Source organism: Nomascus leucogenys, chromosome 19, assembly GCF_006542625.1.
Source record: "Nomascus leucogenys isolate Asia chromosome 19, Asia_NLE_v1, whole genome shotgun sequence".
In the NCBI taxonomy this organism is placed as follows: Eukaryota; Metazoa; Chordata; class Mammalia; order Primates; family Hylobatidae; genus Nomascus; species Nomascus leucogenys.
The window spans coordinates 76607095-76619779 of record NC_044399.1 but is presented as its reverse complement, the minus strand read 5'-3'; the positions used below and the strand labels follow the sequence as shown (position 1 = coordinate 76619779).

General features: G+C 52.7%; 1 protein-coding gene across 1 annotated transcript in view; it reads right to left on the bottom strand.

The window, feature by feature from the left end:
* The window catches only part of NXN (nucleoredoxin), a 188608-nt gene that overhangs the window by 155358 nt on the left and 20565 nt on the right, over window positions 1-12685 (bottom strand). The gene's annotated exons all lie outside the window — the stretch shown is intronic.

The following is a 12685-nucleotide window of genomic DNA, read 5'->3' as shown; positions in this document are numbered from 1 at the left end:
TCAGTTTCTTAAGGTAAATATTAAGGTTAGCTCCTGCGCAGGCATCATCATTCTCTCTCTCGACTAAAATGTTTGTGAACTTTAAATCTGTCAGCTGAGGTGCTTGTCCTGCATGAAGTTACCCAGCGAGCAACCGACTCCCAGCTCTGTGTGAACTACCCAGGTTCGAGGACGTCCAGAGAAAGGTCACCGACAGGGAAAGGAGGCTCCACGGAGGTCGGCTGGCCAGAGGGTTCTAAGGTCACAGAGGGAAGGTCCAGAGAGGCCCCGAGTGATGACCTCAAGCAGGTCTGTTCCCCCGATGCTGTAACCTTCTAAGTTACTCTGCCCAGCCTTGAGATACTGAAAATAAGTAACACCTGGTCATTAAATCATATCTTTCTTCAAAAGAATATTACTGGGCCGGGCACAGTGGCTCACGCCTGTAATCCCAGCACTTTGGGAGGTTGAGGCTGGCGGATCACTTGAGGACAGGAGTTCAAAACCAGCCTGGCCAACATGGTGAAACCCTGTCTCTACTAAAAATATAAAAATTAACCGGGCATGGTGGTGCACGCCTGTAATCCCAGCTATGACTCGGGGGGCTAAGACAGGAGAACTGCTTGAACCCAGGAGGTGGAGGTTGCAGTGAGCCGAGGTCACGCCACTGAACTCCAGCCTGAGTGACAGAGCATGACTCCGTCTCTAAAAAAGAAAAAAAATGGTTAAGAGAGTAAATTATGTTATATATATTCTACCACAATTTTTAAAATAATGTTTTTTAAAAGTTGTTTAACTCGACAATCCTTCTCCTAAAAAAAAATAACAATATTTGGCTGGGCATGGTGGCTCATGCCTGTAATCCCAGCACTTTGGAAGGCTGAGGTGGGTGGATCACCTGAGGTCAGGAGTTTGTGACCAGCCTGGCCAACACGATGAAACCCCATTATACTAAAAATAACAAAAACTTAGCTGGGTGTGGTGGCGGGTGCCTGTAATCCCAGCTACTCAGGAAGCTGAGACAGGAGAACTGCTTGAACCCAGGAGGCGGAGGTTGCAATGAGCCGAGATGGCGCCACTGCACTCCAGCCTGGAAAACAAGAGCGAAACTCCGTCTCAGAAAAAAATAAAAAAATAAAAAATACCAGCTACGTAGCCTGTTTATTAAGCTTCCATAATGAGAGCTTCCAATCCAGGTGACTCCTGTTCCTGTCTTGTCCATATTGGCCCCAAACTCCAAGATCAAATACGCTTCTCTGACTTCAAAGCTGAAGGTTTCTGCAGGTCCGTACCCCCGTCCTAGGACTGCCTCTAACTGGAGCTGTTTTCCCAGTCGGCTGCAAAGGTCCTGAGCTGCGTTCACCAAGCGTGGGGCTCCCTCTCACCTGCTCACTTTTGGGTTTGGAGCCACAGGAGGGCTCACTCAGCTGAGCAGATGGCAAAGGGGCAAATGTATGGTAGATTCTGTTCGTTTATTTGTGGCAAATAGCTCCAAAGGACCAGCCCTTTTTTTCCTCTCATCTCCGGCAAATCATTCAGTTGTGAAAAAGTTCCTCAGCCAGCAAGCCAGCCAGTAGGAGGAGGCCGGAGAGAACCAGAAAGGGGAGGAAACCCCTTCCTCATCTCCACCTCGGAAACACCAAGCTTTGTTTTGGGATTCCAGTGAGTTTGTATCCCTCACTCTTGGAAATTAAACCGGTAGAAAAATCCAGAAAAAGTTGGGCAGAGGTCAAAAATTGTTAAATCGTGGCCAATGGGGTCAGCATTTTCTTTCAAGCGAGGGCCGCACTGGGGGAAAATTTAAAAACCAACAATAACAAGGCACCTACCAACTGTGAAACACACTGAGAGGAGAAAATTGGGTACATAATGGAAATGGATTTTTCTAAAATGGGGTCAGATTTTCTAAAAAGGGCTCCACAGAGGAGAATTCTCACAAGGGTTGCCTCGGTCATCAACAACACGCCACGCAAGTGCATGGAGGATGGTGAGCAGCAAGTATTTCTCTTTTTTATTTTTTATTTTTGAGACAGAGTCTCGCTCTGTCACTCAGGCTGGAGTGCAGTGGCGCAGTCTCGGCTCACTGTAACCTCCGCTTCCCGGGTTCAAGCGATTCTCCTGCCTCAGCCTCCCGAGTAGCTGGGACTACAGGCGCCCGCCACCACGCCCGGCTAATTTTTGTATTTTTGGTAGAGACGGGGTTTCACCATGTTGGCCAGGCTGGTCTCAAACTCCTGACCTCAGTTGATCCACGCGCCTCAGCCTCCTAAAGCAGTGGGATTACAAGTGTGAGCCACTGTGCCCTGCCCCCAAGTGGGTCTTAAAAACAATCCTGGGGAATAGATAAGAGTTTCCCCTATCCTGGCTAACATGGTGAAACCCCGTCTCTACTAAAAACACGAAAAAAATTAGCCGGGCGTGGTGGCGAGCGCCTGTAGTCCCAGCTCCTCGGGAGGCTGAAGCAGGAGAATGGCATGAACCCGGGAGGCAGAGCTTGCAGTGAGCCAAGATCGTGCCACTGCACTCCAGCCTGGGCGAGAGAGTGAGACTCCGTCTCAAAAAAAAAAAAAAAAGAGTTTCCCAGATGACAGAGTTAAATGTTAAACATCGCAAAGTCGGTGGATATTAAATGTATGACTGTTTTCATATCTTTAGCCCCAAAATAATAAATGTTCAGTGGAGATGCCCAAAGGCAGGCCCAATGCCTGGGGAGCTTCCACTGCTTCTCTCTCTCCTGAATCCAGAGTATTCTGCCCTTCACAGAAATGCTGATCGTTCAGAGATAACCCACCAATCAGGCGTGCCTTTAGGTTAGGCCAGCAAACCACAGGCTGGAAACTGGGAATGTCCTCGGGGTCCTGGACCTTGGCTGTTTTCACCCTTTTGGCCACACAAAGGCTCTTTCTTGGCTGCCAGAGACCCTCCCTGGGGTAGAGAGGGAGAAGGAGAGGGACAGGGAGAGGGAGAGAGAGTGAGTTGGGGGGAGCTGGGTAACTAAAAGACAAGGAGTTGATGTATTCTAGGCGCTTGAAAGTTCAGAAGACTATCTCTTTTTTTTTTGAGATGGAGTCTCACACTGTCGCCCAGGCTGGAGTGCAGTGGCACAATCTCCGCTCACTGCAAGCTCCGCCTCCCGGGTTCAAGCGATTCTCCTGTCTCAGCCTCCTGAGTAGCTGGGATTACAGGCACCCCCTATCACACCCAGCTAATTTTTGCATTTTTAGTAGAGACGGAGTTCCACCATGTTGGCCAGGATGGTCTTGATCTCTTGACCTCGTGATCCACCCGCCTCGGCCTCCCAAAGTGCTGGGATAACAGGCGTGAGCCACCGCGCCCGGCCAAAGGCTGTCTCTTCTAGTTACTGAGGTTTCAGAACCATTTTCCTAAACTCTCCTTGTTGCAAGAGTCTGTAGTCAGTATGCGCAAGACCTGAGCTCGAGTTACCATCTCCACTAACGCCCTGGCTAAGAAGTTCCCACCAAAAGACAGCGGTGACATTTGCTTCCCAAACGTCCCAACACCACGCTCCCCATTAGCCTGGGCGCCTCACAGGGAAAAAGAATCGACTCTGGAGGGACGACCCACCGCGGCGGGCGACTGTACCACTGACGGGATCGCCAGCACATCTCCGCATCGCTGGGCCTCAGTGTCCTCACCTGGAAAATAGGGGTGATCACGCCAACATCATAGAGTCCTTGGGAGAATGAAATGAGGCAATGCTTAGAAGGCGTCTCCACTGCAGTCCCTGGCACGGGGAGGTTGCAGCCTTCTGTGGCAGCCTTGGCTGGTTATCAGGCAGTTCACAGCTCCAGGGCCAGAGCGCAGATCCTGGTTCAGCCACGTATCAGCAGCACCACCGGAAAAGCCAGCGGGTCCCACAGTGCATCCTCCAGGGGCCGCGTGAGGAGAGACGATACACGCCAGCACTCAGGGCCCGGCACAAGCCCCCCACTCAGTGAAAACCATCCTCTCACTCCTAGGCTTGTCGTGATCATGCACCGGCAGCGTCCCCCTCGGTTACGAACCCTGTTCTAGATGACAAAGCACTAGTAACCCACGTACAGCAGTGGCTGAAAAACCGTCACAGGAATCATCATCAGGGCCTTCGAGGTCACAAGCGTGACGGGACACGCAGCTGCTGATGTGAGATGGACTCCGTGTGAATGAGGCTAAAAGACTCACTTTCCTAAACATTATGGGCAGACATAATGGGGCTACACAGGCACTGAGCTGATTTAACACAGTTACGGACAACGGGCCCTCTGTACCCACAGGTTCTGCGTCCATGGATTCGACTAACCCCAGATCAAAAATATTCAGGGCTGGGTGTGGTGGCTCACACCTGTAATCCCAGCAATGTAGGAGGCCGAGGTGGGCAGATCACTTGAGGCCAGGAATTCGAGACCAGCCTGGCCAACAAGGTGAAACCCCATCTCAACTAAAAATACAAAAATTAGCCAGGTGTGGCCGGGCGCGGTGGCTCACGCCTGTAATCCCAGCACTTTGGGAGGCTGAGGTGGGCGGATCACGAGGTCAGGAGATCGAGACCATCCTGGCTAACACGGTGAAACCCCGTCTCTACGAAAAATACAAAAAAAAAAAATTAGCCGGGCGTGTTGGCGGGTGCCTGTAGTCCCAGCTACTCGGAGAGGCTGAGGCAGGAGAATGGCGTGAACCTGGGAGGCGGAGCTTGCAGTGAGCCGAGATTGCGCCACTGCACTCCAGCCTGGGGGACAGAGCAAGACTCCGTCTCAAAAAAAAAAAATTAGCCAGGTGTGGTGGTGCGTGCCTGTAATCCAAGCCACTCGGGAGGCTGAGGCAGGGGAATTGCTTGAACCCAGGAGGCAGAGGTTGCAGTGAGCCGAGATCCTGCCACTGCACTCCAGCCTGGGCAACAGGGTGAGGCTCCTCTCAAAAAAAAAAAGGGCCGGGCATGGTGGCTCACGCCTGTAATCCTAGCACTTTGGGAGGCCGAGGCAAGCTGACTATCTGAGCTCAGGAGTTCGAAACCAGTCTGGGCAACACGGTGAAACTCCGTCTCTACTGAAATACAAAAAAAAAAAAAAAAAAAAAAAAATTAGCCAGATGTGGCAGCGTGCACCTGTAGTCCCAGCTACTCAGGAGGCTGAGATAGGAGAATTGCCTGAACCCGGGAGGCGGAGGTTGCAGTGAGCAGAGATGGCACCACTGCACTCCAGCCTGGGTGACAGAGACTGTCTCAAAAAAAAAAAAAAAAAATCAGTAAAAGTAATTTTTAAAAAAATTTACAAATACAAATAAAAAATAAAATACAACACAGCATAATGACTATTTACATAGCAATGTATTAGATGTATTAGGTATTACTCATAATACATTATATGAGGAATTATAAGTAATCTAGAGGTAATTTATAGTATACGGGATTACCCCATTTACCCTGATGTGATGATTACACATTGTGTGCCTGTATCAAAATATCTCAGGCCAGGCGCGGTGGCTCAAGCCTGTAATCCCAGCACTTTGGGAGGCCGAGGCGGGCGGATCACAAGGTCAGGAGATGGAGACCATCCTGGCTAACACGGTGGAACCCCGTCTCTACTAAAAATACAAAAAATTAGCCGGACGTGGTGGCGGGCGCCTGTAGTCCCAGCTACTCGGGAGGCTGAGGCAGGAGGATGGCGTGAACCCGGAAGGCGGACCTTGCAGTGAGCCCAGATAGCGCCACTGCACTCCAGCCTGGGTGACAGAGAGAGACTCTGTCTTTAAAAATAAATAAATAAATAAATAAAATAAAATAATAAAGTAAAAAAGAAAACAAAGGAAACCAAACAGAAAAAAAAGAAGAAAATAATAAAGTAAATTGCAGATGTACACGGGTTACATGTAAATGCTATTTTATATCAGCGACTTTAGCATCATGGGACTTGGGTACTGAGGGGTAGGAGCAGCCCTGGGACCATCCGCCCACAGGCACCGAGGGACGGCTGCGTAACTGTACAAGGCCAGGCCCTGTGCTGGGGACCTGACGGTGAACAAGCAGCCTGGGAAAAGGAATGTTTAAAAGCTCCCAGGCAACTGAAGATCAGCCAGGGTTGAAAACCACCACTTGGTGCTTCACTTGGAACAAACTCTTGAGGCAAAACCTAAGACAGCTGGGTCCCAACGCGGGGCCTCACCTCGGCCCGGCCCGCCCCAGCGCTTGGAGGCTGAGGGCGGCATTCCCTAGATGATATTAAATCCACATCCCAGGACATGAGGAAACAGCAGGGCCTAGGCACGGCCTCCTCCTCTCCCCGCGGCCTCCTCCTCTCCCCGCGGCCACCTCCTCTCCCCGCTGGCCTCCTCTCCCCGCGGCCTCCTCTCCCCGCTGGCCTCCTCCTCTCCCCGCTGCCTCCTCCTCTCCCCCCCACCTCCTCCTCTCCCCGCTGCCTCCTCCTCTCCCCGCTGCCTCCTCCTCTCCCTGCAGCCTCCTCCTCTCCCCATGGCCTCCTCTCCGCACGGCCTCCTCCTCTCCCCGTGGCCTCCTCCTCTCCCCGCGGCCTCCTCCTCTCCCCGCGGCCTCCTCCTCTCCCCGCTGCCTCCTCCTCTCCCCGTGGCCTCCTCCTCTCTCCGTGGCCTCCTCCTCTCCCCGCTGCCTCCTCCTCTCCCCGTGGCCTCCTCCTCTCCCCGCGGCCTCCTCCTCTCCCCGCTGCCTCCTCCTCTCCCCGCTGCCTCCTCGTCTCCCCACTGCCTCCTCCTCTCCCCGCGGCCTCCTCCTCTCCCCGCTGCCTCCTCTGTTAGGACCCACCTCCCTGCCTCAGTCTGGAAAAGGGCAGCCAGGTGAGGACCTCCGAGAACCTGGAGAGCCACTGGGCTCAGCCTGGAGCAGCTGGGGCTGGGGTGGGAAGACGCCGTGCATTGTAAAGCCTCAGCATCTGCCTGAGCACCTTCTGGTAACAGCCATTTGGCCAGCAGCTTCGGGGGGCGCTGACGGTCAATGCCAGAAGCAATTAGCCCCAGGTCCTGGTCCTCCTTGGAGCCAAAACAATTAGTAGGCTGAAGACAGCCTGATGCTTAAGAAATCATTTTTTAAAAAAGGAAAAAATAGATCGCTTAAAAGAAGCTCCTTAACTCTGAAGGCAGTTCCATCCACCTTACAAATTCAGTGCCCTGTGAATACACATCCATGGGTCACAGCAGGGAATCTTTTAACTAGCAAAAGAGCAGGAGAAGGAATTCAGATCAACATCACGGGCTGCAGCAGTAAAGCTGGTGCCTGTTCACCCCTTTCCCCTCCAGGCAGGAAAGAATCAAGGAAGAATTTCAGAATCTTTTTATACAAGAAAGGGATTCAGTGGGGGAAGGGAGTGGGTACAGAGATGAAGAAGTTTAGGGTTTGCTATTTCAAGCTTAAAATAAATCCTGATGAGAAAGGACCCGAAGGCTTGGTTTTATTTTTAAGATCTTATCCAAGGCAGGGAACTATATCTGGTGTTCAGGGGTGGGTGGGTGCAAACGGCCGGGCTAGCACAGTCATTTCATCCCCCGTCCATTCCCCAAAAGCAAAGTCAGAGCTCAGCATGTGCTTCTAGAACTTTCTATATCTGGTGTTCAGGGGTGGGTGGGTGCAAACGGCCAGGCTAGCACAGTCATTTCATTCCTGTCCGTTCCCCAAAAGCAAAGTCAGAGCTCGGCATGTGCTTCTAGAACTTTCTATATCTGGTGTTCAGGGGTGGGTGGGGTGCAAACGGCCGGGCTAGCACAGTCATTTCATCCCCCGTCCGTTCCCCAAAAGCAAAGTCAGAGCTCGGCATGTGCTTCTAGAATTTTACAATCTTGAATTATGGCTTCAAAATAACTCAGATTCCACTATAAGGAGGCTCAGAGGACACCACCAAGTAGACGGACGTGAGCAGGACCACGGAGACAACCCCGTGGGACACCCAACACTGCTCCCAAGATGTTAGCAGGGGAAAGAGTCGGACGAAATGGCGAAGCGTTTGGCACAAGAAGACCAACAAATGACACACCAAACCAGTAAAGACAGCTCTGTAAGAAAGACATATTCCTCCCTAAATCTACTTTAGGACCTGCTGCTGTCAACTCCGACTTTCTGGAAGTCTCACTGGTACAAGGTCCAATCCTCAATCGCTTATGAAACAAAATCAGACAAAACCGGGTAGAACCCTAGTACTGTGCATTATAAAAAGCACTTCCGGCCAGGCGCGGTTCACGCCTGAATCCCAGCACTCTGGGAGGCTGAGGCGGGCGGATCATGAGGTCAGGAGATTGAGACCATCCTGGCTAACACGGTGAAACCCCGTCTCTTCTAAAAATACAAAAAAAAACTAGCTGGGCGTGGTGGTGGGTGCCTGTAGTCCCAGCTACTCGGGAGGCTGAGGCAGGAGAATGGCATGAACCCGGGAGGCAGAGGTTGCAGTGAGCCGAGATCGCGCCACTGCACTCTAGCCTGGGCAACAGAGCGAGACTGTTGTCTCAAAAAAAAAAAAAAAAAAAAAAAAAGCACTTCCTTGAGAGAGCCAAAGAAATCCTTTAAAAAAACGTTATCTGGGCCGGGCGAGGTGGCTCACGCCTCTAATCCCAGCACTTTGGGAGGCTGAGGCAGGCAGATCATTTGAGGTTAGAAGTTCTAAACCAGCCTGGCCAACATAGTGAAACCCCGTCTCTACTAAAAAAAAAAAAAAAAAAAATACAAAAATTAGCCGGGCGTGGTAGCAGGCGCCTGTAAGCCCAGCTACTTGGGAGGCTGAGGCACAAGAATCGATTGAACCCGGGAGGTAAAGGTTGCAGTGAGTTGAGATCACACCACTGCACTCCAGCCTGGGTGACAGAGTGACACTCCGTCTCGGAAAAAGAAAAAAAAAGACTGAACAGTTTCTCTTTAGAACTTTCTAACACAGCCGCAGCTGGAGGCCGGCGTTGCAACCATTGCAAGAGGGACTAGATGGTAATTCTGCGGCCTGACCTCTCTGTTGAGATGCTCACGCTCTCTTTTTGCAGACATGATGTGGGTAAAGCCAGGGTCTTTTTCAATCAGGACATTTTTAAAATCCGAGCTGGGGGCAGGGGCGGGGGCGGGAGGGTCTGTCAGCTGTGGGGAGACAAACCTCCTGATCCAGGCGCTCTCTGGCAGAGGCGGGCAAGCCCCACTTCCATGTATGGAAGTGAATGAAAGCAGCAGAACCTCAGGCATGAGTCTGGGCAGGGCTGGGGGTGGGGCCGGCATTCCTCCCAGAGGGGCGGGCAGCAGGAACCTTCGCCTGGGGTCCCGTGGGTATTTCCCTGGGAGAGCCGCAGGGGCAGAGAGGGCGGGAGGCAGGAAAGCAATGGGCTCGGCACACTCAGTAGACGGAGAGCACCCGGGAGGGGGAGCTCAGCCTCCCCGAAAATGCACCAGAGCCTGAGTCCTGGAAACCAGGGCCACGCAGCTCCCGCCTGCCCTGACCTCAGTCCCCTGGAATGCAGAATTCTCCACGGTCAGCCATCCATCACCACCGCTCCCTCATGGCCAGCGCTGAAAGAAGGGGCGTTTCCTTTTCTGTGGTGGGGGGTGGTTGTGGTTTTTGTGGTCTGAGAAACTCATGACAGTTACCCACCTCCTGCCAGGACAAGGCCAGGGGTTGCAAAAAATTTAGGTCACACTGTGGGGGCTGGAGTCAGACAGACCAAGGTTGGAACCTGGCAGGTACCACGGACGACAGGTCCCTGCTGCCCTTGTGGCCTTCCCACCGAAATACCCACGGAACCCCAGGTGAAGGTTCCTGCTGCCCGTCCCTCTGGGAGGAATGCCGGCCAGCAGAGCCAGGACCTACTTCTCCTTCATGGAAGACGCAATGAGATAATACATGAAAAGCAGGTAACAAGGTGTTCCCAGACGGGTTCTAGGCTACCCCGTGCTACAGATGTGAATACCGAGGCCAGAGCCATGAAGACCACTTCAAGGTGGTCCCTGGAATCCAGTGATGGGCTCAGTCCACAGAAGCCATGACTGAGGATCGTTATCACGGAACCCTCCAGCTCAGGGAATGTCCGAGTAGCTCCCTGAAGTCCAAATGGAAGACTATGACCCTTGGGAGGCCGAGGCGGGCGGATCACCTGAGGTCAGGAGTTTGAGACCAGCCTGGCCAACATGGTGAAACCCTGTCTCTGCTAAAAATACAAAAATTAGCCGGCGTGGTGGCACACGCCTGTAATCCCAGCTACTCGGGAGGCTGAGGCAGGAGAATCGCTCGAACCCAGCAGGCGGAGGTTGCAGTGAGCTGAGATCGCACCACTTCACTCCAGCCTGGGTGACAGAGCAAGATTCTGTCTCAAAAAAACAAAAGACTATGACCCCCCTCCCACCACAAGCAGGACGAGGCACCTCGGATGCCCCACACCCCATGCCCCTGAGGACGAACTCTAAGGAACGGGAGAAACATTTTTATAACTTCCTCGCACCCAGCATAAACCTGTTAGGATTCTCCAGCCAGGCCCAACCTTATTAACCTATGTCAAGTTCAAACTATACCCTCAACAGTTGTACTTATCACTCCACAGAGAATTCACACTCCCCTCTCTAAGGAGTCCAGAGTGAGACAGTGGCTCGTATCTGTCATCCCAGAACTTGGATTGCTTGAGCCCAGGAGTTCAAGACCAGCCTGGGCAACATAGTGAGACCCCCATCTCTAATAAAAATTTAAAAATTAGCTGGGCGTGGTGACACGTGCCTGTAGTCCCAGCTACTCAGGAGGCTGGGGTGGGAGGATCGCTTGAGCCCAGAGGTTGAGGCTGCAGTCGGCCGTGACTGCGCCACTGCACCCCAGCCTGGGTGATGGGTGCAGGAGGATGATGGTGCACGCACGTGGTCGTCTGCTCCGTGCTGCGGCTCCTCTCTGTCTAGCAAAGTGCAACTCGCAACTCCAAGGAGGCCTGTGCTGGGTTTCACAAAGTACTTGAAAGCACACCAAAATGATTCCTGAATAACTGGCATTAGACACGATTCTCACTCCCGGCCAGGCACCATGGCTCATGCCTCTCATCCAAGCACTTTGGGAGGCCGAGGTGGGTGGATCACCTGAGGTCAGCAGTTCGAGACCAGCCTGGCCAACATGGTGAAATTCTGTCTCTACTAAAAATACAAAAAAACTTAGCCAGGTGTGGCGGTGCACGTCTCTAGTCCCAGCTACTCGAGAGGCTGAAGCAGGAGAATCCCTTGAACCTTGAAGGTGGAGGTTGCAGTGAGCCGAGATTGCACCATTGCGCTCCAGCCTTGGTGACAGAGCAAGACTCTATCTCCAAAAAAAAGAAACGCCTCCCACTCCTAAGTTTTGGAATACCTAAATTATCTCTCGAGTCAGGTGAGCAGCCTCCCTTCCAAATTCTCCAGGCTCAGGCCAAGCATGTGTCCGGGGCTGTCCTGCACCAACTTTTGGTTTTTCTCCTACTCGGCCATATTCAACCTCCCTGCTCAGGTTCCAGCGACTTCCTCAGAGCAACAGGGCTGATTCCCATGACCCCAGGCCCCAGGGCCGAGTGCCACGTACTCAGGTCACAGCTGTCTCTCAACACCACTCGGGAAGGGGGCTAACGGCCCGGACAGGCCCCAGGATAACGAGCGTCCTCTGCTTCCCCGATGGCCCAACAGGAAAAAATACTGTGGCTGCCAAGTCATCCGGATGGAATGGTTCTTTACCGTTAGGGGCCGCATCAGCCTAGACTCCCAGATTGAAGCACCTGGCCCTTTGTGAATTCCTTTCTTTACATTGCACATATTTCAGCGCTGGTAACCCCCTCTTAAGAGCCTGAACTGTTGTCCAGTGAGGTAACATGTTTGTTTTTTCAGCCCTGGGTTACAGCCACTTGAGGCCTTCCACATAGGAGGTCTGCCCCGCGTCCCGGGCGTGACCCCAGCCCTTCCACAGGAAAACGGCTCTGCTGCCAGGAACGAGCCCCTGCGACGGGGAGAGTGGTCTTTTCTAGAGGCTGGGATATGTAAACTTACACGGGAAAGATGGGCCTGTGGTATTTCCCTCTTTTCAGCACGCTCATCTCTTTTTTTTTTTTTTTTCTTTTTTTCCTGAGACAGAGTCTCGCTCTGTCACCCAGGCTGGAGTGCAGTGCCGTGATCTCAGCTCACTGCAACCTCCGCCTCCCGGGTTCAAGCAATTCTCCTGCCACAGCCTGCCGAGTAGCTGGGATTGCAGGCGTGTGCCACCACGCCCGGCTAATTTTTTATTTTTTTTTAGTAGAGATGGGGTTTCACCATGTTAGTCAGGCTGGTCTCGAACTCCTGACCTCAGGTGATCTACCCGCCTCGGCCTCCCAAAGTGCTGGGATTACAGGCGTGAGACATTGCGCCTGGCCTCATCCGTTTTCTAAGAGCAAAACTTGGCAATGACTGGTTGGACTTCTTTTAAAGGCTGCCAGGAAAACTGCCAAGAAATATGACTGGCCCAGCCAGGCCCAGCGGCTCACGCCTGTAATCCCAGCACTTTGGGAGGCCGAGGCGGGTGGATCACAAGGTCAGGAGATCGAGACCCTCCTGGCCAACACGGTGAAACCCCGTCTCTACTAAAAAAATACAAAAAAAAATTAGCCGGGCGTGGTGGCAGGCACCTGTAGTCCCAGCTACTTGGGAAGCTGAGGCAGGAGAATGGCATCAACCCGGGAGGCGGAGCTTGCAGTGAGCCGAGATCGCGCCACTGCACTCCAGCCTGGGTGACAGAGCGAGACTCTGTCTCAA